The sequence below is a fragment of the Bactrocera tryoni genome, chromosome 1 (genome assembly GCF_016617805.1).
Source record: "Bactrocera tryoni isolate S06 chromosome 1, CSIRO_BtryS06_freeze2, whole genome shotgun sequence".
Lineage (NCBI taxonomy): Eukaryota > Metazoa > Arthropoda > Insecta > Diptera > Tephritidae > Bactrocera > Bactrocera tryoni.
Window position 1 is genome coordinate 18841083 of NC_052499.1, and position 24555 is coordinate 18865637.

A 24555-nucleotide genomic window follows, 5' to 3' on the forward strand; every position below is an offset into this window, starting at 1 on the left:
GCGTATCCATTTGCCACCGAATAGTCAATGGTTTAGGGCGTCAAGGAGGACAGAGTCATGTGTAGAAGTTAACGCAAATGAGAAAAGTTCACTGATCGCCATTCACTTAGGAGTGGCCAGAAACGTTCCTTTTACTTATGGCTCAAGCAACTCACAGCTTCCAGTCTTAGTCTGGCTAGACAAAAAACATCCGTTTGAAAGCGAGCGAAGTGAGAAGGTGAAACACCCCCTCCCCAGTGTTGCGCGCTGGGTTTGGAAACCGCTACATAAAAAACATTTCCAATGAAAAAAAGACAAAAGAGTCCTTACAAGGACTTAATTTTGACCCGCCAGTTTGTATGGCAGATATATGCTATAGTTATTCGATCTGAACAATTTCTCCGTGGATTGCAGTATTGCCTTAGGCAATAACTCATGCCAAATTTCTTTAAGATATCTAGTTAAATGAAATGTTTTCCATACAAGTCATTGATTCCGATCGCTCAGTCTGTATGCTATAGTGGTCCGATATCGGCGGTTTCGATAAATGAGCAGGTTCTTGCGAAAAGAAGAACGTATGCAAAAAACAAATCGATATTATCAAAAACTGAGGGACTGGTTTGCATATTATATTCAGACCGACAGAGGAGCCAGCAGACGAAGGGACCAACAGACGAACGGACAGACAAACGAACATGGCTATCATCATCGTTATGCTGATCATGTGTATGAAATTTTGGAAGGTCTTCCTTCTGTGTGTTACAAACTTCGTGGCGAATTTAATATACCCTGTTCAGTGTATAAATAATGCAAACACGTGCTCCATATCCTCATAGCCTCAAATGCTCAAAAGCTTTTATTTTTGTAGCTCTTGCAAGAGAAGTATTCTCCAATTGACAATCCAAAAGCGGACGAAGATCTGAGCCCATTGACACTCCGGTTGCGTAAACTCAAATGTCTTAAAATCTAAGGCAATCGTCAACCTATACTTGGTATCAAGGTTATGTGTATATTTAAACAATTCTCAATTCAAAAGTCACTCAATCGATCTGATGAGAGAATTAATTAGTTAATCACTCAGCACAAACCGAGAGTATTTTTTCCATTCTTATCGGGTAGGTCAGGCAAACTATCTTCGCATCACGTAAACACTGAAAAGATGATACGGTGACAAAGATTACAAAAGACTTGCTATCTTACGCTTTAGAAGAAAATTGAAGTCATAGCTTCAAGTAGTAGATATGGTCGAATTGACTGTTGGGGCAATAGAGTAGAATCTCAAAAGTAAATTGCAAAGGCTAAGGGACAATGGAGAGATCTTAACAAATCAGAAATGTAATCCTCAGCTTCATCAAGGGTAGATCCTAAAGGACACAATTCCATAGAATTTAGAAAAAAAGGAAGAGGCCGAAACGCGTGAGTATGAAGAGCTTGAGAAGCGGATCGATGGGGGTAATGCTCGAAGCTTATTAGACTTTATGACTCTGGCTTTAGACCTGGAAAATCGACTAGATATTTACTAAGCGTCAAATCTTGAAAAAGACCTGGGAGAGGAAGATCGGCACTCACCTCTTCGTCGATTTTAAAGCCACCTTCGGCAGTACAAAAAAAATTGCCTCTATGTCCCTATGTCTGAACTTGGTATCCCTGCAAAGCTAATATGGCGGTGTTAGCTGATGTTGAGAAACACCAGAAGCTCCGTCAGGATCGGAAAGGACCTCGCTGAGCCGTTCGATAATAAGCGAGGTTTGAGACAAGGAAACTGCCTATCCTGTGACTTCTCCAATCTATTGTTGGAGAAAATATTGCAGGCTGCATGGATAAATAAAGAGGGTACAATCTTCTATAAGAGTGCAAAGTTCAGTTCGGCGTATGGGTCTGGTAGTGAACGTGGACAAGACTAAATATCTCCTGTCAACAAACATACATTCGTATTGTTGACAGGCATAACTAGATAGTTTCATCTATCGTGGAACCAGCATCAACACCAACAAACAACATGAGCGTTGAAATCCAATGCAGAATCACTCTTGCCAACATGTGTTACTTAAGACCGAGTAGGCAATTGAAAAGTAAAGTCCTCTCCCGACGAACAAAGACCAAACTCTACAAGTCATACAGCGACATTGACATCGTTTAGCTAATTAAGGATCAGCAGCTGCGCTGTCCAGGTCATGTTGTCCAGATGCAAGAGAACACTCCAGCTTAGAAGGATTTCGATTCGCACGTATAAAGCATTTTATGAATCTACGTCTATTTTGAGGACCTAGAAAAATTCAAAAGGCATCATATAATATGTAGATAATTATCTAACCTCTCTGGTTTCAGTAGCATATTCCCCTAAACTTACATATCCCTTTGTATAGTATAAGTTATTCACTTTAATATGAAAATATGTCAGCATAACGATCCTACTAAGCGGTGGTAATTTCCATCAACAAGCGCCAGCTATTGTTTGCATGCTCATTTACTCCAACAGTCCTTCATAATGCTGACACGTGGGCGATCTACAGCCACAGAGACACACAGTTCAGATACACTCAAATATCCATATGCAAACCTATGAATCCATGAATGTTTAAGTAAATGCGCTAAGGCTCAACAAGGCTTCTACAAGTGCAGTCTTAACCATGTGTCTAAGCGTCTATCTCGATTCATGAGACTTTACATATGCCTACATTGTGAATGTGAACACCCTGTAGAACCTTTATTATGAAAATAATTATTTCACATGACTTTTTAGTATCTTTAAAATAACTATCCCGGAAATAGGATTATCGGATTCATAGGTTCCCACGCGCCTTTAAAACAATTAGAGTTCTTGATATCACTGCATGTCTCAGAGTTTTTAACTGGTTAGTTCTGGAAATCTCAATTTAGTGCAACAAGTTTTCTTAACTTCTTGAATGGGCAAGAATAATATGTGGAAAGATTTTTTTCATTTCTAATTCTAACCAATTCTTTGTAGAAGAAGTTACCACACTATTTACGATACCCCGCAGAGCAAGAAGTAGCACTCAGCAAACAACATGGAGCTCTCTGTCAGTGTTTCTTATTCTCGTCTTTTAAATCAGAGTGATGGCTTAGACTTTGATCATGAACCTGGTCCTGGTCCTGGTTTGTTTAAGGTCTCTGGTACCACACGTAATTCGACACCATCTCTGAGATTAGGTGATCCAATTGTAATATGAAAAAGTGACAAGAAGTGTGGAAGACGGTCGTCGACGTTAGAAGACGGTCGTCGAAAGTCCAGTCATTCAGTTTTTAAACTAACGAAATTGGACTTGAAAAAGTTTAGCCACTAATTGAGAGTACGGAAGTACTTCTTGCAGGATAGTTCAGGCCAACGCTTCGATCATTATACTCGTACTACCGTCATCTACTCAAAAAAGCTTTCATGAAGAAAACTTCGAACAATTTTTTTCTTCTACGAAGATGTTCAATGATTTTTAATTCCGAATTAGATTCCAGAAATTTATTCCTTTTAAGCGGAAATACTGGTAATCCAGAAATTGTTAGTTATTTCATCGGAAATTGGACATAGCTCAGCCTCAGAATGGCTGAATGCGCATACGTTTTAAGGCCGAAAAAACCGGACGGGATACTTCTGTCCTGAGAAGGTAGTATACATAGTATTAATAGCAATCTTACGGCCTCCATTACTTTTAAGGGTCATGGTTAGAGGTAAAAATTAGACAAGCTGTGTATTAAACAATATATAAAAGACGGATATAATCGGTTTAACATCTACTTTACCATCCAACAATAGATTTGGGATGAGTTTAAGATGGACCAGCTTGAGTTCATTCAGAGTTTTCTTTTAATGATACAACTTTGAGCTGCTAGAGATCCTTCGTAAAGGTATAAACTGCAATAACAGACAGCTTGATAATGAGGAGTCGGAATGAAAAGAAGACGACGATTTGGCTTTCAGTCTCTTCGACTAAATACCTCAACGCTAAAGTTTAATCCACTAAACTTCCCTACATGGTGTCAAAACGATTACTCTTATACTGTTGTTATTACTAAACAAAACTGCAATCGATGGTGTTACCAGCAATAATGATGATGCTGATGATAATAATGGAATGGGGTTGGCGGTGCGGGAAGATTCTACTGAAGCTGAAACCAAAAACTTTGGAGGCTGCAGTCGGTACTCCCCTGCTGCTGCTTTAGTGCTGATTTTATTGTTGCACTAACACAAAACCCACTGGCCCACCCGCCTTGATAAAACACCTGCCTGTCTGACCGCCTACCAGCCGACCAGTCTATCAGCACGTTATGCATATATTTAGATGAGGTACCCACCATACGAGGGTGCATATGTATGTGGCTACAACCAAACAATGGCATGCGATTTTCGAATGCTTCGCTGCAACAATTGTTTGTGGCTAAGTGATGTGTGCGCCTCTGGAGTTAGTGCTGGTGGTGCTGGCGGCCGGTAACGTGCCATGCAATTGCCCATATTTGGCGAAATTGTTAAAATTTCGTCGGTTCGTATATTATTCTCGGATCGTAGGCATACACACACATACATACATGTTGCAAGTATTGTAACTGTTAAATGCAAACTTGAACATGCAAACCCATACAATGTATGTTCGTGCGCACATACGGCTGCAGGTGTGTGTGTGTGTTTGTAATTGTTCATATGCAAATTTGCAAAACGGCTCATAGGCATGCAGTCGCCGAGCTCATATAAAACCGATTTTAGTAACTGCTTGCGCGCCTCCATTTGGGCCACTACAAATAGTGGGCATTTGCACCATGGTGTAATACCGAAAATCTGCTTAACACAATATGTGAACGTATGCATATTTTAGTAGCAGTTACACTCGTGTAGCCCATGAAATTCCGTATTCTTCCAGGCTAAGATTTTAACGACCAAAAATCGAATTCGAAAATGTTTTGTGGTTTTTCTGTTTCAAAGTTATTGAGTTTTCTTGGCGTATTAGACAATATTTGTAAAACTCCGACATTTCGGTATTGTGTGTATATAAACATGTATATATGTATGTATGTATGTACATACACATGTATTTGTAATTTTTTTTATTTTAATGAGCTACTGGTAGGATATATTTGCAAAATCCCGAAATTTCGGGACTGAATTTCGGGATCCCGAATCTTTGTTATTATTTTTAGTGACAGTGATTATTTCAATATTTAGTTATGTTCGAAAAAATTTAAGCGATGTTAAAAATTTCGAGACTAGATTTCGGGATCCCGAAATTTCGTTATTTTTATTTTAAGTGACAATGATTTTTTCAATATTTAATTATGTTTGAAAAAATTTAAGCGATTTTAGAAATTTCGGGATTCCGAAATTTCGTAATTTTTTTTTTAGTGACAGTAATTATTTCAATACTTATTTTTGTTTAAAAAAATTTTAGCGATTTTAGAAATTAACACAACAAAACCTAAGAAAAAATTTGCGACTGAAGTGCTAAGCGAGCTTAAGTGAGGTATTTGAGGTGTCCTGATTACAAATTTGAGTTCAAAAATTGTCCATCATATACAGCTATTTCGCCATTTTAGTAAATGAGGGTGGTTTGACCCTTGTTAGGAAATTTTTACTATCATTTTCGGTTTTAGCATCCCAAACTTAGCAAGAAACAGCCTCTATCCTCACAGTCGTGAAATGAAAATTAATTAAATTAAACAAACCAAATAGGTCTACTATAAGTTAGAGAGTTCCTCAAATAAAGTAAGATATAATATATTAACTCTTCCGGCCGCCTGCATAGCAGCAAGAGACGTGCTAAAATATGCCTCCTCTGCGCGGCACGTTCTCCATAAATCAGTGCTAGTTACGTTAACACCGATAAACGGTAAAAAATCTTCTCTTGTTTGGAGCAATCATTAATATCTAAAGACCCAGATTTATGAATATTGTTCTCATGTGAGAGAATTGGCCCTGAAACTTCTTCATTTTTTAGGCTATGATCCCGTCAGTCTGCAGACTTTCGGCGGCCCATAGCCAGGAATGTGTAGTATATTTGTTGAACAAATAGAAGTCCAGTGGAGTTTGTAGAAAAAATGTTATTAAGTGCGTAACGAAGTTCTCTTTGTTTTTTTTTTCATGAAAATGCAATCGAACTGTAAAGAAATTGTTATAAATGAATTGTTTGAAATATTGCTCATCACCAGTCACAACTTCTGCCAACTTTCTCATCTCGAATAACAATTCCGGTGAAACTGTTCATCTTGTGATGGTAACCAAGAATCAAAACATGTTTTGATGTTATCTTGTGAGTGGAAAGGCTTCTGAGCCAGACTATGTGCCATCGAGCGGAACAAATAATAATCGGATGGTCCAATATTTGGGCAATAATGCGTATGGGGTGGGACTTTGCATTTAGACGTTTCCAGGTAGGCTTCGACGGGTATGACAACGTGAGGCCGAGTGTAGGTCATTCAGCAGAATCATTTTTCGTACCTCTCCTGATATTGAGGTCATAAGGAACCCAAGTTCCCTGCCTCTAAATCATTCCCAGCGCATGTGGTCGTTTTTAAATGTTAATCAATTTAAAAAAATCTGCAACCCGGAGCTAAAAAATCAGGTTATACTGGAAGCATCGGGTACGCAATTGTTGGAAAAAGATAGTAGCCGTAACTGGAGACTTATTCATATTACAAACAGCATACAAAAACGATATCTACGAGACAAGATAGCTCTAGTAAAATTTGACGTTTGTGGAAAAGTATTATATTTGGTGAGATGCAAAAAATAAAAATGTAAAAATATTTCAGATTGAATCAGTAAAGAAAGGGAGGTATATAGGAATGGATGGCATACATTAGTAGCTAAAAACTACCGTTTGAAGACTAGCTAAAGTGAGAAGGCGAAACATCCCTCCCTAGGGTTGTGCGCTAGGCTTGTGAACCACCACTTAAAAACCGCACCGAACTGGAAAGAAAAAAACAGCCTCGGATGAGAGACCCCCTATTTGAGAACGGCTGCAAACGTACTAAGGATTGTGATTTAAGGGCATAGACCTGGAATGTCCAGTCCCTTAATTGCGAAGGTGATGCTACCCAGCTGGTTAATGTACTCGTGAGAGTAAAGGCTGACATTACCGCCCTCCAAGAAGTGCGATGGACGGGACAAGGACAAAGACGAGTAGCAGACAAGTAGTTTTTGAGGCCATATAAAGGAGCGCAAATTCGGTGTAGGATTCGTAGTCGGAGAGAGACACCGTCGTTCGATGTTAAAAACGAAATTTGCACCTTAAAGCCAGGGTGACCAAAGAAGGTATCTTTGGCACAACAGTCAGTAAATTCAGCCTCCACGATGAAACATCCCCAAATGGGTTAAGGCTGATCGACTTCGCTGTGGTCCGAAATGTTTTTAAAACAAATTTTTTAATATTTCTAATATAACTTCTAAGGCTACATTGAAATTTAAAAACTATGAAAAAAATTTAAAAAAATTTGTACTCACACTTTCTCCAACTCCGACCCACTGTGCTTACGCCGCCCATTGCATGCACATTGTTGCGTCCACAAATGGTATTTGTTTTTAAGCCAAATGAGTTGTTTATTTTTTACAAGCGGCAAATAGAAATTTTATTTACCAGTTGAATGAGTGATAATTTCATTCATGAAATTACATGCTTGCGCACGCTACGCCATGGACATAATGAGCAAATATGGCAGTAAAGCGTAGTGGCAACAAAGCAAGCAGCAAACAAAACCGAAAGAGAGAGAAGAAACCGCTTTACTCATGTGGTAGAATATAAAACTGTGGCTTAAATCACACACACACATATACACATAAATATATATTTGCGTATGGGCGCAACAGCTGGCGCACGTTGGCAGTCGGTGCATCCACACACTGCATTAAGTCATGACTCGAGTTGACTTTTCCTCCAACTTCACCCCCACTCCACGACAAGTCGACATCACTCAGCAGCCGCACTCGAGTTAATATTTAATAATTGCAGTTTAATTGAGCGCGCACTCAATGTGTGCATGTGTATGAGTGTGTGCGCGTGTTTACTTGTTTGCTTGCCCGTAAACTAGCCGGAAAGTGAGATGCTGGAGCAGTGCAAGTGAAAAAGTGGCGGAAAATCAATAAAAAAAAATCACAGCGACTAATATAAATTTGCGTCCAAACAGTCACAATCACTCACTCAGTCACTTATTCAGGCGCTTACTCAATCGTTTAAGCGGTCAGCGGGGCAGGCGGCCAGGCAGTCAGTCGGCCAATTGAAATGCCACTTTCCTTTCAATGCCATTTTTAGTAGTTTTTTCCACTTTATTACCTAGAAAAGAAACGAAAACATATTTGAGCAAGAAAACACCTACATTTATGGCTTAAATTAATCACAATGTCGGCATCGGCTTCGGCAACGACGAGGAAAATATAGAAAATAAACAATAGTAGATATAGCTACATATGAATGTGTGTGTGGATCTGTATGTATATATGTAGTATAGGAAGTATTGATGAAAACGATGCCAACAAAGTGATAAAAAGATATAAGAAAATTTGACGGCGAGCGGCTAGTTTGTATGGTAGCTATGTATATGCCACAGTGATCCGATCTGAACAACTTCTTAGGGGTTGCTCTACTGTCTTAGAAAATAACTCATGCTAAATATCGTGAAGATATCTCGTCAAAAGCAGATATGTCCATACAAGCTTTTACTTCCGATCGGTCAGTTTGTATGGCAGCTATACGCTATAGTGGTCCGATATCGGTTAATCCAACAAATGAGCACATTCTTGGAAAGAAACGATCGTATACATAATGTCAGATCGATATTTCAAAAACTGACATACGGACAGGGCTAAATCGGCTGTTCACTATTGTTTACATAGTGACATAAAAGCAACCGGAAATTATAATTAAACTCCACAGGTAAATGATATTTTAAAAAAATGTATTTTTCTAAGTTAGTAAGACTGTCCTTAATTACAACGCCAAATATGAACGCGATCTGTCAACCAGTTTGTTGATAGCAGCTGCTTAAGTCGGCACACCTCAGTATTGCGTTGCGATTTTTCCAATGGATAAAAGTGTCAAACAAAGAATTTGCCTCAAATTTTGTTTTCCTAAGCAAATTTCTTATGCGGAATCGTTACAAATGTCGGGAAGGCTTACGGCGATTTAATTTTATCAAAAACACGAGCCTACGAGTGGTACAAAGCCTTCAAAGACGGCAGAGAAATCATTGAAGACATACCTCGTTCCGGACGTCCTTCGACCTCTTCAACTGATGAAAACATTAAAAAAAGAAAAGAATTTAGTGCTTGAAAATCGTCAGGGAAGTGTTCGAGAGTTGGCACTAAAGCACGACATCAATCGCGAGACCGTTCGAATGATTTTGGCGAATATTTTGGGTATAAAAGGCGTTCTTGCTCGACTCGTCCCGAGAAAGCTGATTTTTTTTCAAAAAGAGTACCGTAAACAGATCTCTTTGGCTTGATCGTGCCAAGGAACATATGCTATGTAGCAACTTTATCAACCAGATCATTTATAATGGGCGCTCGATTTCGAGATTACTTATTTTTCTAAAGAAAAAAACAGAAACAAATTTAATGGGGAATGTTTATTATCATTCGAAAGAACATTATTTTGTTTTTTGAAGTTTATGCCTTTCAAATGTTGGCCGCGGCTACGACTCAGATGGTCCATCAGCTGAGTACAATTTTCGTTGATTCGAGTGAGCATTTCGGTATGATATCACATGATATTTATGGCCAATCGACCAGTCCAAAACATGATTTGCTCACCGAAGTGTTCTCTCAATAAATCCATTCATTGCGGGGAAATGGCACCGTCTTGTTGAATCCAAATGTCGCCGAGATCACGAGTTTCAATACCAGGCATAAAATAGTCGGTTATCATGGCGCGATAATGGTCGCCATTGACGGTTACGTTATCATCGGCATAATTTTTGAAGAAATATGCACCAATGATTCCACCGGCCCACAAACCATACAAAAACATGTTTTTTTCTGAATCAAATGGCAGCATTTGAATCCCTTTAAGTTTCTCTTCGTCCCAAAAGCGGCACATTTTGCTGTTATATACCCATTGAGCCAGAAATCGGTCTCATCGCTCAACAAAATTTGGCTCGAAAATGTCGGATCTTTTTGAAACTTTTCAAGACTTAATAGAGCGAAGCGATATCGTTTGGGAAGGTCAAACAGATTCAGTTTTCCGTGAGCTGTATCTTGTACGTTTTTAATTTAAGATCTCGACGTAAAATGTGCCAAATCGTTCCACATATCAGTCCGAATTGCTGCGAACGGCGCCGAATCGACCCTCCACGGTCTTCGCATACACTCTCAGCTACGGATGCTTCATTTTCTTTATTGGGCGTGGTATATTCGGTCAAATATTATCCAATTATGAATGCTGGGTCTCAAGATGGGTGATGACGTTGAGAATAGTACGCTCAGTAGGCCGAATATGTTGACCATAAGTTGAGAGAAATGAGCGAAACACTACTTTACAGAGTGTAAATTTTCGAAATAAATTTGACCGATTCGTAAACATTGTTCCAGAGTAAGTCTTACCATGATGAAATGCCAAACAATACTGAGGAAACGTAACGTCGCAGCTTGACACGATTCTCGCAAAATCTGTTGAAAAGACTATTGGAAAAAGTACCTCTACTTGGATCACCCGTTATATTTAACTCTACATCTAACTCGATTATTTTTAGGGGATACAAACAACCATGAACAAAACTATTACATTCTGTAGTACGTGTTTCGAGGGTGTAAATATAAAGAAATGATAAAGAAAAATACAAAATCCAAAATAAAATACTCAAAATGATCTTCGGTAGTTCGTCTAAAAATATCTTACAACTAATTATTCAATTTAATTAAAAAACATTAAACATTATTAAAAAAAAAAATATAGTAAAAATCGTAAATACAAAAACAACGAAATTCTAACCCACTGACGAGTAATCTTGTGGCGAACCTGTTTCCTTCTTGTTTTCAGCGCTGAGCAACAGTTAAGCACAAACATAAACAAAATATGGTAAACTAGTTCTTGCTTACAACAACAGCGACACAACTTTAATGTTTTGATTCACATTCATCGGCACCTACACATTTCGGTGTATAGGTATGTAGCGGGCATTGCTGTTAGTTGATATTTATATAGACATTGTGTCATTCCGCTGAATTATTTCAATGCCAAGCGAATTTCTTGCTCAAATTTCAATTCAATTCCACACAGCTGATCCATGCGAGCGCGAGATAATTTAGCGGAAATTTGACTAATTAGCGGTGTTAAGCCATGTATTTCGCATGGCTAGCAGGTCTGGAATAAATTTTATTATTAAAATTAATTTTCTAAAATTAAAATTTATTTCCTCATAATTTATTTCATTGTATTTTATGATGCGAAAATAAGCCAAATTATTCAAAATAGTTGTTAATTGATATCCATATTTATGAGATAATCTCAATCGATGGCGGGTGGAATTGGGAACAGGGGTAGCGAACCGTATAGATAATTTTTTTATGTTCGGGGGTTCAGATGCTCCCTGCGCTGTGCATAATGGGAGCTTTAAAAACAACTCTAACGGCGCCTCTTGAACAGGTACTAAACCTGCCAAGAGGTCTATACTTGGCTGAAAACTGCGCAGCAAAATCGACGGAACGACTACTGGCTGTAGGAGAATTTACATATAGAACCTTCGGGCAGAGCTCGTTGGGTAATGGAGATTGGACAAACACGGACTACGTGATCCCACTTTTCAACTGGGAAAGAAGGTTCAAAGTAAACATAGAAAAAGAGGGCTGGCGTAAATGTATAGGATGTTAGCTACGCGCGAAACTCTAAAGATCTTTACGGATAGCTCGAAAATGGACGATGGAGTTGGTGTGGGAATATATTGTTCAGAGTTATGTAGCCAAGCAACAATCAGGCAGTAACCTCGTATCGCATTTCGGCCAGAAGTGTTTTGGAAAACAGGGCAGTGGAAAGTGTTACGTGAAGCAAGCAACTTCTCTTCCGGGCCAGAAAAGCACAGAGGGCAATGAAATAGTGGAAAGAATGGTGTACGGCTAATATCCGAAAACAAGATCAATGCGTGGATCTCAACAGAAGCATGGTAAAGAGTGCAAAAATCGTGTGCAAAATGATAGATTGGAAGTACACAAAATTCCTATTGGCACTCAATAGAAGAGGCTGTAGTGATGACTGTCTGATAGCGACACACGCCCGCAAAATGGAGCTGACAGGTCGAGACCCACTCTAATACATTAAAGGAGGTATCGATAATGAGGCCGCAGACTCTGTTGAAATTTCCGTCAAGCGCAGGCATCCTAAAGGATGACTACTTCTCTTGAACCTCGCAACTGAACTACACCTGGAAACGCAAAGGACCGAAACTGTTGTATGCGTGGCTTATTGGCCTACCAGATTAACCTAACCTAACCAAACCTAATCTAACCTTCTTCGCGTGAAGTTTAATTTCCACATCTCTTTAGAACACAAAATATTTGCCAAGCGATATAAATGTTAAGAAGACTGTACTTTAGACACGAGTAATTGAGTGGCACAAAGCATTCAGAAAAGATCGTGAAGTCATTGAAAACTTAATTCATGCGAGTTCTCCATCTTCCTTTGTTAAGGGTTTACATGGGTTTCACGGCTTCAAAAATCGGAGTAACAGTTTTGGAGACACTGTCTTAAAAATCTCGAAGTTGGCTATTTGCAAGTATATAGACACTTTAAGCTTCAAAACCGAGAATTTTTTCGAGTACAACTATTTGAGTGGAATCAAGAAATTTTGCCAAAAATTTGCATTTAATTTTTGTAAAAACATATGCCAAAAAATTAAATGACGAAACACGAAAGCAGGCGCTTGAAAATCTCCTCAGAGAGGTAGCAGAGGATTTCAACATATCTTCTGCATCGACTCAATACCTTTTGGTTATTGATTTCATTATGAAGCGTTGGAAGGTTAAACCCGCACCAAAAGACCTGAATCTTCTCTAAAAACGGCGTCGAGTAGATGTCAGAAAAGAGTTACTAGACAACGTATTTGAAGACCCTACATCCATCTAACGCATCATTACTGGAGACGGGAGTTTATGAATATGGCATCGTAATTGGCCAACAATCCTGCGAATAATCATCAGTTAATATATCTACCACAGGAGCTTGAGCCTCAATAAAGCAATTCCCTCTGCTTCTGTTTTTTGCTAGAATCTTTGGTTCGTTCCAAGATTTTTCGCATTCATCGATATCTTTTTGTAAGGGTCTCCTCAACGTGACCTAAAGGCGGCATCTCATACGACTTGCTTGTGGGTTTCAAACCAAAGGTTGGCGGCCAATTTATGTGGCATCTTTTCGCAGCGGATGTCATATCTGTCTCCATTCTAGTGGTATAATGATCTACAGTACTTGTTATAGTTCAATTATGCAAGGTGTTTGTTCGATTCGCCACTAAACTAAAATATACTAAAGGTCATTTTAGTTGCGTCTTGAATCTTAAACTTCCTACAATTAACAAGTTTTCTGCTTTAAAAACTATATTAATAAATAGTTCTGAAATTCGTTTGACGCAGATTTCTTTACGAAAGTAACATCTTTCAAATTCAAATTCTAGATTCATCCATGTAGAAAAGGAACAAAATCTCTCCAAAACGGTTTTTAGTGTTTTCAATGACATTTTTATTATCATTTTGATAATTTCAAAATTATTTTTATTGGTTTTCAACTAAAATATAAATATACATATATCCCTCTTCCTATTTAGAATATATACCCTTAATCTATATTAGTTCCAAGAAACGTATAGATCTTTTATGAAGAAGCAATCGACCAGCTATCACATTAGCTTCATATATCGGACGCAAGCATTGCTCTAGTCTGCAAAGCTTAAATAAAACAATAGAAAACAAATTAATTAAATTGCAGTCTCACTGCTTGAAGTCACTGATGAAAAGTGGTTACCCAGTACGGGAAATGCCATGGAACTGATTGATATTTTCTAAGGCTTGAAATCCAACGCATAATCACGCTTGCCAACAGATGCCACTTTGGACTGAGTAGGCAACTGAAAAGTAAAGTCCTCTCTCGACGAACAAATATCAAACTCTAGAAGTCACTCAGCATTCCCGTTCTGAGGAGGCACGGACGATGACAACCTCGGATGAGTCGACATTACGAGTTTTCGAGATAGACTAGACCGGAAAGAAGAGAGCACTCCAGCTTTAAGGGTTTTCGATTCACCGCCGGTGGAAGCAGAGGAAGAGGAAGACCTACACTTCTTTGGAAAGACCAAGTGGACAAGGACCTGGCTGCATTTGGTATCTCGAAACGGCGCCAAATCGCCATAGTTGGTGTTTAGCCCTCGTATTAAGGGTCTTTATATATATATATGTATGTGTTTAATTAAGGTCTAAGTCCTCTATTTTATTTCATTACGATATTTGTTCTTGAGGGCTCTAGAGCTCCATAGATTCTAAAAATGTTGGGTATTCTACTTGATATTATAAGATAATGCGCTTGAGTTATCTTCTGTTCAACTGAAATCCCTTGAATATTCCGAACAATATTTAAATTGCTTTAATGATTTTGGTCTACCGATTTTTAATGACATCTACCAGAGCTTGGTGCCTGTTATAACGGTCGGATAGTTCTAAATTGAGACAAGCAGAATATTTCATTGACATACTCTCATCTAACTACGAATCACTCCCATTAAATAATGATTCAAAGTTAGATTATGTCATATTTCAGTAGCCAAGAAGAGAACATGGTGTATTCAGTGCCTTTAAATTTTTGGATTGTTCCCTAAAGTATTATTGGTTTTAAGAATGATATGGGATATCTAGAACAAAGCATTCAAGGAATTCTGGTACATCATCTTACCCGAACAGCTAGAAATTCACTCAGCACTGAAGTTCTATTGGGTCCAGAGCGACAGTATTCCAAACTATTTCTAGAAGCAACTGCCTGGTTAAAGCGAATTATTTGGTGATGCCAAGAAACGACGAAGGCAGACAACAAAAATACTTTTATTGTGGCATTTTATGGAGAATGGAAATTGGTTTTTAGATTCCCGCAAAGTTCAAACCATTTCGAGTTCTATTATAGTCAAAACTTAACAAGAAATATTTGAACAAGACGAAAGACCTTTATAAGTTTTTGCAAAAAAATCTTGAGTCTCGAGTCTTGTAATACATAATAGACAGTAACATTGGAAAGCTTAAAACCGAAGCCTTCCAAACCATTTTTTTACTTAAACTTTCGTTTTTTTCTTACTACATTCAGCTCTTTCGTATATTCAACGGTTCGCTGGGTAATAAGCGAACTGTATTCACTGCTTTTGTGCTCAACTTATTAAGCGAGTAAGCAGTATATTGATAGCGATGATGACGATGCTGTTGGCGCGATGATGGTGACGCTGCTGATTGTGTGTGGTGGTTTCCAAACGATGCGCATGCGTTCATGGTTCAACTGGTTTTGATTGGCTTCATCACACTTTACGCGCCATATACTACTTGTTGCTGTTGTTGTTAGTATTATTGCAGTGTTTGATTATTGACAACTGGTATCATGGTTTTGTTGTTGCCACTGACAGCTTACCACTAACACGCTTGACTGCACGCTGTCATTAAGTCTGTATTGACAACGAAACGCTGCAGGCGGTCAGCAAGATAGAAGAGCGAATACAGCAGCGCGCACAGTAGGTGAATAAATGTATATATATAAACATATGCGTGTTGGTAGCTATAGTTGATTATGTTACTGCAAGCGGTATTTGTAGTGCGCGCAAGCCAAATTCATTCATAGAAATCAAAGTTGCGCGGCTGCACATACGCGCTGCCGCGGTGCTTAGCGGAGGTTTTATGTCGCGCTGGTTTTATTTTATACAACTTTATTTGCTTAGTTTTTATATATATTTTTTTAAATAGTTTTTTTTTTTATTTTACGCGCACCGCGCTGCCCCCTGCATTTAATATTGTAAGATCAAAACCAAAACACCCACGCTAGCGCGCGAGTGGGCCGTTTATGAATGTCACCAGCAACAGCGGCTACACTTAAGTCAAAGTCAAAACGCCTCGCTGTTAAGTGGCATTGAAACCGAGCGCTTGTGCGCGCTCGCACCTTTGCTTGCTGTTCAGTCGCTGTTGAACTTGCGCCGCGTTAAGTTCTTTTTAGCGCGCTTAGTGGGACTTACGCGCTTTGTAGATTCGAGTTAGCGCATGCATTTAACTCAACGCGCTATTGTGCTTATTAGCTCGATGCGAATTTAATGTGATCTGGCAACGCGCCGGCAAGTAGCAAAATTAAAAGTTAGTGATCACTCCAGCGTTAGTCAACGCGCGCCTTCTCTATATAAGCACAGCGCGTCGCCGCGAGGTAGCGCACACACATCAACAGCAGCAGCAGCGTCAACATCACTCAAGCGTTTACTTTTCGTGCTTGCAGTGCGCTTACTACTTGCCAGCGATTGACAGCGCATTCAGTATGTTTTAGACGCGCGCAGCTAATAGACGCAGCATATTGAAAGCACTCCTCGTGCGCGCGTTCAATACGTTTAACGGCAGCGTGAGTAAGCACACACTGGTGGCAATAACTTTACGCTGAGTATATTTTTGGTACAAATATAAATTGTGTACATCGCATAATTTGAGCGTATTCAGTAGATATAGATTTGCTCATCACGCAGCGCGTCTACGCGGTAACGTCATCAGCAGGAACTAGCGCGCAGCTAAACACACATACAAACAAAAAGCAGGCATATAAACGTTGTGTCGCGTGTATTAGCTGCTCGGTTTCGGTTTGTGGTGCTATTCGGGAGCGCGTTATAAAAATACCGTTGTGATACCATGCGTCGTTGTGGGACATACTCGGATGCGCGCTGAGCGATAGATACCCAACTACAATGAGAATGCGTTGCGGCATCGTGCATAGCTGCGGACAATTCTGATAATTGGATATTTTTAGATTGCATGTGAATTTGAAACGGTAGCTAACAGCAACAGGGGAAAGGCAAAAAGAAAAGTACAACAGAAGACAAGAAAATTCTTAAGTTCCAAATCAGCAGTGAGTGTATAATTCGGTCGGTGTGTGCGGTATATAATTGTTAAATTAGTAAATTTTGATTAGCACTGTTGGCAGTACGACATTGATTTCCTCGCGTGCGGTTAGCTTGGAAATCTGGAACAGTTAGCGGCTGGCTGAGTGATTGAAGGAAGCAGCAAGAAGCAGCACGTTGGATGAAAGATTTATGGCGAGAGAAAGAAATGAAAATTTATTAGAGGAAATATTATAAATAAATAGCTCAATTGAAGGTGTAAATACGACATGTGAGTGAGGTGTGGAAAAACACAACAACAACAAGAACGAAAAATATAACAGAAATACAAAAATATACGCCGTGTGAGTGAAGTGTGGAAAACAACTACAACAAGCACAAAAATATACTTAAACTTAAAAAAAAATTAAAAAATATTTTTAAATAATTTCAAAATTTAAAAACATATTCAAAAATTTAAAATAATACAAAAATATTTAAAAAATTTTTAACAGTAAAAACATACAAAATATATAACAGAAATTTAAAAACAACGTCCTGTCAGTGAAGTGTGGAAAAACTTCTACAACAAAAACAACAAAATTGAACATAAATTAAAAAAAATTAAAACTGTTTTTAAAAATTAAAAAAATAATAATATTATATTAAAAAAATATTTTAAATAATATTTTTAAAAGATTTCAAAATTTAAAACACATAAAAATATATTAAAATATTATAAAAAAATTTGAAAAAATTTTAATACTAAAAAACATATAAAATAGCATTAAAATAATTAGAAAAATATTTTTCAAAAATTTCCAAATTTAAAAAATATAAAAAATATTTTAAAGTTATATAAAAAATATTTGTAAGAAATTTCAAAATTTAACCAACATAAAAAAATTTTAAAATAATTAAAAAAATATTTTTTTTTTAAATCTCAAAATTCAAAATGCAAATTTATAGAAATTAAAAAGTTCAAAAATTACAAAAATATATATTAATAAAAATTAATTAATATTAAAAATAATAAATACGTGCTAAAACAGAAACAACAACAACAAAAAAATCACAGAAAACATTTTTTTTCCAAACTGAAAGGCTCGAAAATTTAAAAATAAATTAAAATTCAAAGAAATTAAAATTAAAAAAACAACGCACCAGAAAAGCAAAAAAACACAACAACAAAATTTCCAAATTTCAATCAACCACAAAAAAAAAAATAAATAAGCAAATACACCATAAACCAAAAAATTTTCTTGAAAAGTGTCCGCCGTTTCATTTGATGAACTTCAATAAAAGGAAATAAAAATATCCCGCGGCTACGTAGTGAGTGAGTGATTGCATTGCATTGCTGTTGAAGACAGCCGCATAGACCGCATACATACATACGTACATATGTGCATGCAAGCGTAGGATTTTTCCCCCAGCAAGTGACTGAGTGATTTATTAGTCAACGGCTGTCAGACGCTCCAGGAGTACTTGCACTTGTACACAAATAAAAAAATGTATGTATATATTGCTGAAAAACAAGGGAAATATGCCTATAAATATAATAATAGCACAACAACACTAAAACAAATACAAAAATTAAGAAAACAAACAAGTAGTCCACACTTTCAAGCGGGTGAAGGTTAGAGTGTTGATATTGATGTTTAATATTGTTGTTATTGCAGTTAGCTGCAAATTGCCGATTTGGTTTTAAAATTCATTCTTTCTTATACAACATGGTTCCCATCAGTTTTGTAGTACGATTTGTCCTTTCCTTTAAAATAAGCCTCAGTTTGGCGATCACCTCTTCCTTCGACGAAAAATTCTTCCAAGTAAGCATTCTTTTGAGATCTGAAAGCAAGAAATAGTCGCTGGGGGACAGATCTGGAGAATAGGGCGGATGCGAAAGCAATTTGAGACCCAATTCTTGAACTTTTGTCAACGTTTTCACTGGCTTAAGATATTGCCTTGGTGAAACAGCACTTTCTTTTTCTTTAACTACGGCCGTTTTTCGGCGAATTCGTCCTTTAAACGGTCAATGTCGCTATGTGGTCAATAGTCGCTTTTAGGCTTTCTTTCTTTCCTTCCTTCAAGGTAGTCAATAGCAATTGTTACAGGCGCATCCTAAAATACAGACAACAGTATCTTGCCAACCGACTGTTGCGTTTTGCTACGCTTGGGAGCGGGCTCATCGTATGCAGTCCACTCGGATGACTCTCAGTTGCACTTCACAGTGAAATGATGGAGCCATGTTTCATCCATTGCAACATATCGACACAAAATTTTAGTTTATTACGCTTAAATATCTCCCAACACTGCTCCGAATCATCAACTCGTCCTTGTTCTTGGTCAGAAATGAGCTCGCGCGACACCCACTTTGCACAGAACTTTCTCACTTGACGGTCATCCAAATCTATCTTGTGGACTTTGTTGATGTTTTCGTCGTTAATAACGTCTTTTGAGCCTCCACTGCGTTCACCGACTTCAGCGCTCGTTTCATCATGGCTGAACATAGGCTACCAATCCTTAATGGTGGGTTTTCCTGTGGCAGTGTCCGGAAACTCTCTCAAAAAGCAACATTTTATCAACACACAAAACTCTTGTTTATCCATTTTTTACAACAACATAAGTTGTAGAAAAAAGATTCACAAAATAATGATCTGACAGCTGTCAAATTTATACACGCGTCTTTTGAAGGGTAGTACTAACTAAAACTCATCTGGGTTTTTTTCGATTAACACGTTACTAAAAGAAACCGGCGTGAGGAAATTAAAGGGATTTCAGGAAAAATGTCAAAAAATGCGAGCTTCTATTCGAGAATTAAGGATAATATTTAAAAAGCAAGCTCTGAGCGATGAGTGACTTTTGGTTATATTTCCTTGAGTTTGGAAGCTAATGGTCAAAATTTTGACTCCAAAAAAACTAAACGAATCAACCTACACACACTTCTCGTACTGTTGCAAGTGTCTTTAAATACTATAAATAATGCTTTCTCACATTTAAGCGGGTGTTCTAGTATATTTCTAACACCCAGAAGAAGTTTCGGAGACCCTATGAAATACTCCCTAATAAATAGTGATTTCTCCCAGAACCTGCTCCTTTGTCGGAACCGCCGATATCGGACCACTGCAGTACAGCGTCTACTAATAGAGATGACGTGATTTTGACAGCTTCTGTCTGCCCTGTTTGTGTACGGATTTGTGCTAAATTTCGTCAGTGTGTTCAGTAAGGAATGCCATTTCATCATGTCATCTGTCCATTTGGTACAATCCTCGGAATTTTTTCAAGATTATTATGCAAATTTATGTTCTCCGTTGGCTACCGTTCACTGAAAAATCATCTTCTCAGATGAGTCCATTTATGGTTTAATAGCTTCGTCAACAAACAAAGTTGTCGCTATTAGGGTGAGTCATATACTCGATTGGTTCAGAAAACGCAATTGTATCCCCAAGAACTGATCGTTTGGTGAGTATTGTGGCATCATCGAGAATTATTTTTTTCAAAATCAGGCTGGAAATGTCGATACCATCAATAGCGGGTGGTATAACATGTTTTTGACCGATTTGTTTTCCTGGAATTTGACGAAATCGATGCGGACGATCTCTATTTCCAACCAGACTGTGCACCGTCCCGTGTTTAAGGGGCTACACCAGTGTAACACTTTCAAAAAAAAAAAATCATTCGGCCGGAATCATGTCAACAGTTGGGGCACTTTTTTTGCACCTCCGAAGACAGCACATAACTCCGTTATTTTTCAACATTTTTGTAAAAAAAAACTTTAAATATTGCTGAAAATAGTTCTTTTTACGTCCAAAGAAGTTCGAAACATTCAATCGAGTACTTTCTTTTGAAAAAAATCACAAAAATCGCCTAATTATTCATGCGTTACACTGGTATAGCCCCTTAACGTCTAAACATGGACAAAGTTTTTCTACACGTTAATTTCGAGAAATGGCTCAGTAAAATAGCCTAAGAGAGCATGTGAATTAACACCTCTAGAGCTCGAGGACAACATTCGACGCACTATATCTCAAATGCTACACTGCGAAATTTGTCTTAAACGGGTTGAGAACTTCTCAGACCTTCTGATTATACCATATTTGGACTCCCAATAGACACGCCTTTTCGAACTTTATTGAAGCTCCCATTATATTGGCGCATTACCAGATGGAATCTTACAATTTTCTGCACCCTCGTCTGATATATTCTGATCAATTACTTTGGCAAACATACTCGCGATTACATCTCTGAACTATAGAGAATGCGGACTGAGTATTGTGGATAATTTTCATCTGTTTATTTTAATTATACTTGTATTTCACTCTCGTTTAAGCAGCTATTTCGCATCATCACTAATTAACACGGGAAAATATTGCCTCAAATATTCTTTTTATGCCGAAATTAATGTTATTTGCACAACAACAAAAACGACATTACTCCAAATGACTAGCACACTTCAAAGGCCATTACACTTCCCCATAAACAGAGAGATTAGCAAGTATGTAATTAGTAGCTTTATTTATTGTAGTAGGCGCCAAGTGCTTAGTGTCTTTCGCTCCCCCAGCGAATGTGGTTAGTATGATAATACCAGCGCAATTAGATTAAAAGTAATAAATGTTTTATACACTCGCTCATGAATGCAAATTAGCAAACAAAATGGAAGAAACAAATAAATATCTGCTGGGAGAGACAAGTAGCGCCACTCTTAAGCTGTGATTTATGAAGCTGGCCTAGCAGTATATCAATGAAATAATGAGGCTGCGAAGTAGGGGAATAAAGAGCAACACTTACTCAGCTGCTTGGTCCAAAAGTCATAATTAACTATCAGCGCTTTGAGTTTATAGCATACGGTTCGCGGTTCGTGTCTGGACTGCTGGCGATCTTCGTAAATAACTCAGAGCTTCAGTACCCTCAGACGCTTCAATCTCAACTCGTCTATTATTGTATTGTGGATTTTAACAACGGCTTTTGTCTTCGGACGGCAAGGAAAACTTTAACCGTCGATGTTTATATTGACTAGCTGAGTAAGTTACAGATCAATCAGCCACTCCGTAGTGAATACAGCTCGCCAAAAGCCAAAACTTCTCCCTTCGTCCGATAACTTCAAGCCATAGATAACGAACAACGTTAGGTTAGGTTATACTGACCGACTGTCATGCCATATACAATCCTACTGGTCGTTAGTAATGCCAGATTGAGGTACCGTTTATGTTGCCATACAAGACGACAATGCTTTTTGCGAACTTTAAGAACGATTTGATATCTAATTTTGATACCTCATCCCCTGAATTGCGAAGCTCCTAGACAACTAAGACGAGTTCTAAATGACGTTTGAAACATAGGCGGTGTTCCAGCATTACTTTCATGCCTAACACCGTGCACTTCCTCGCCGTAATTAATAATGGCCATCAGACTGCCTGTAGGTTGTGATCCGTTATGAGGCCAAGAACCCTGCTTTCGATACCGTGCGAGTAAAAAGCATTTGTGTTTTTCTTCGGGGCTCTTAGACATGATTTTAGCGATTCTGCATATATATATTTAATGCGTTTCATCTCGCTCTGATTCGCTCTCAGCTCTTTCGAAAATTTCTTTGTCCATCTTTTTTATTGATATTCATATTTCAGTTACTGGTGCGGTAGTCAGACGGATGGCACTTTCAGCAATCTCATCAGTTATTTCGAGGAATACCTTATTTACCTGGAACCCAATATTAATGCAGACGCTTTATCTACTACCTTCCTGCTTTGACAGACATTCTCTGACTTAATGCAATGTGAGATTATTAACTTAATTGCCGCCTAGCTATCGACATATTCAAGTATATTAATCATCTTTATGTTGTTTCCTGCATTGGTAGCCATCTCAGACGTTTTCCCAACCGCGAAAATTTCCGCTTGAAAGATACTGCAATATTCGGAAGCTTGAGGGGTCGCCTGAGATCCCACTCCCCACTCAATTGGCTATTTTTTTTGCCTCCGTATAGATGTTATAAGTTCTGCTGGCGAGTCGCATACTCTTGCGCCATCCATCCTCGTTTAGTGTGACTTCAAACCCTCTCCCAAATAAAGCGCGGGGGAATCTGATCTATTTTATTCACCAACTTCCTGCTTATTGCGCTATGCCCGAAGGTCCCTGTAGAGTATTCACCTAACTTAGTGGTCTTCCAAAAGTGAGCCGAAACCAAAAAGCCAAAATTCGCTGAGATCACTGAAGGCCATCTCAGCCGTTGCTTATAACAAATATATGGAAAATTAGATGAAGCTTTGGCATTCTTGTACTAGCTCAGGAGCCTATTTTGAAGGTTATAATAAAGATTTGTATTAAAATATACGTGGAAATGTAGTTTTTCGCAGTCCGGGTCAAATTTGATCAGACCAACAAAACTTGTATGAACACTGAATACTTTCTAAACAACTTAATGCATTTAATTTTTTTTTTTTTGGTTTTGTTGCGGTTTTTGGCATTACAATTATTGGTTCTCTAACTGTTATCTTTGCAAAAGAAGCAATGAAGTCCTTAATTTAAATACCAACAAACGACAATGTTCGACAATTTCAAAATTTTCTCTTCGCCAAGTGTGGATCTGAATATTTGATTGTGCATGTGTGTGTGTGTGTGGGTGTGTGTGTAGACTCGCTCGTTACTGCACGTACGATAATAAAACATTCAATGTATGAGCGGCATCTGCATGCTTTCGCATAGAATCAGAGGCAAATGTATTTAGTATAATGAAATAAAAATATAGACACACACATACAGGCATGCATACACACGTACATATGAAGATATAGAACTCATTGCACGCTATTGCTTGGGCGAACAGCGGTGGGTGTACGGAAACGCAAGCGGACATACCCATACGAAGCCGTCAAATAGGCAGACAGACAATGAAATAGTCAAATAGGTGACTGGGCTGGCATGCCGTGTGATGCTCTTATTATACAAATATATAGTACATACAAACATAATGTACATACATATTTTTATATATTAATACGATTATATATATTGCTATGCATATATCTGTTGGAGATTTGCTTCAAGTAGCAGCGAGCGCGGACGGGAGAAAGACGAAGAAAAGCACGGTGATTCGCTGGTTGGCAGGCGAAAAGATAGGCACGCTCATTTAAAATAAATTTCTGCAGACAATGGTTGCATGGGCAAACATATTTACATTAGATATGCATATGTATATATGTACGTCTGTTATGCTACAGTGCTGTGACGTGACAAAAGCAGTGTCACAAGATGATGGCCCAGCGTAGCAGCCTAAAAAGATTTCGCTGCAGCGTTAATATATGTGGAAACCTGCATTTTTGAGCAGAAGTTTCACGAAGGATCAAATGTAGCTCAAGGTTGTTTTAGTAATCTTAGAACTAGAAGGCACAGGCATGGTGGTCTGAAAATATGTTTATTCTTACACGTAAGCTGGAATCCGAGGCTGTTTTCTTCTTTTCCTTGGTAGTGTTTTTTACGTGGCCGGTCCCAAACCCAGCGCACAACCCTGGAGAGGGATGATTCGTCTTCTCACTTTAGCTCATCTTCAAACGGCTGTTTTATTGGCTACCC

General features: G+C 38.2%; 1 protein-coding gene across 1 annotated transcript in view; it reads left to right on the plus strand.

The window, feature by feature from the left end:
• The first annotated feature begins 18218 nt into the window (after window positions 1–18218).
• The window catches only part of LOC120766789 (helix-loop-helix protein delilah), a 45360-nt gene continuing 39023 nt past the window's right edge, over window positions 18219–24555 (plus strand). Inside the window, exon 1 of the mRNA XM_040092486.1 lies at window positions 18219–18503. The gene's annotated coding sequence lies outside the window, so the exon portion shown is untranslated. The remainder of the gene's footprint in view (window positions 18504–24555) is intronic.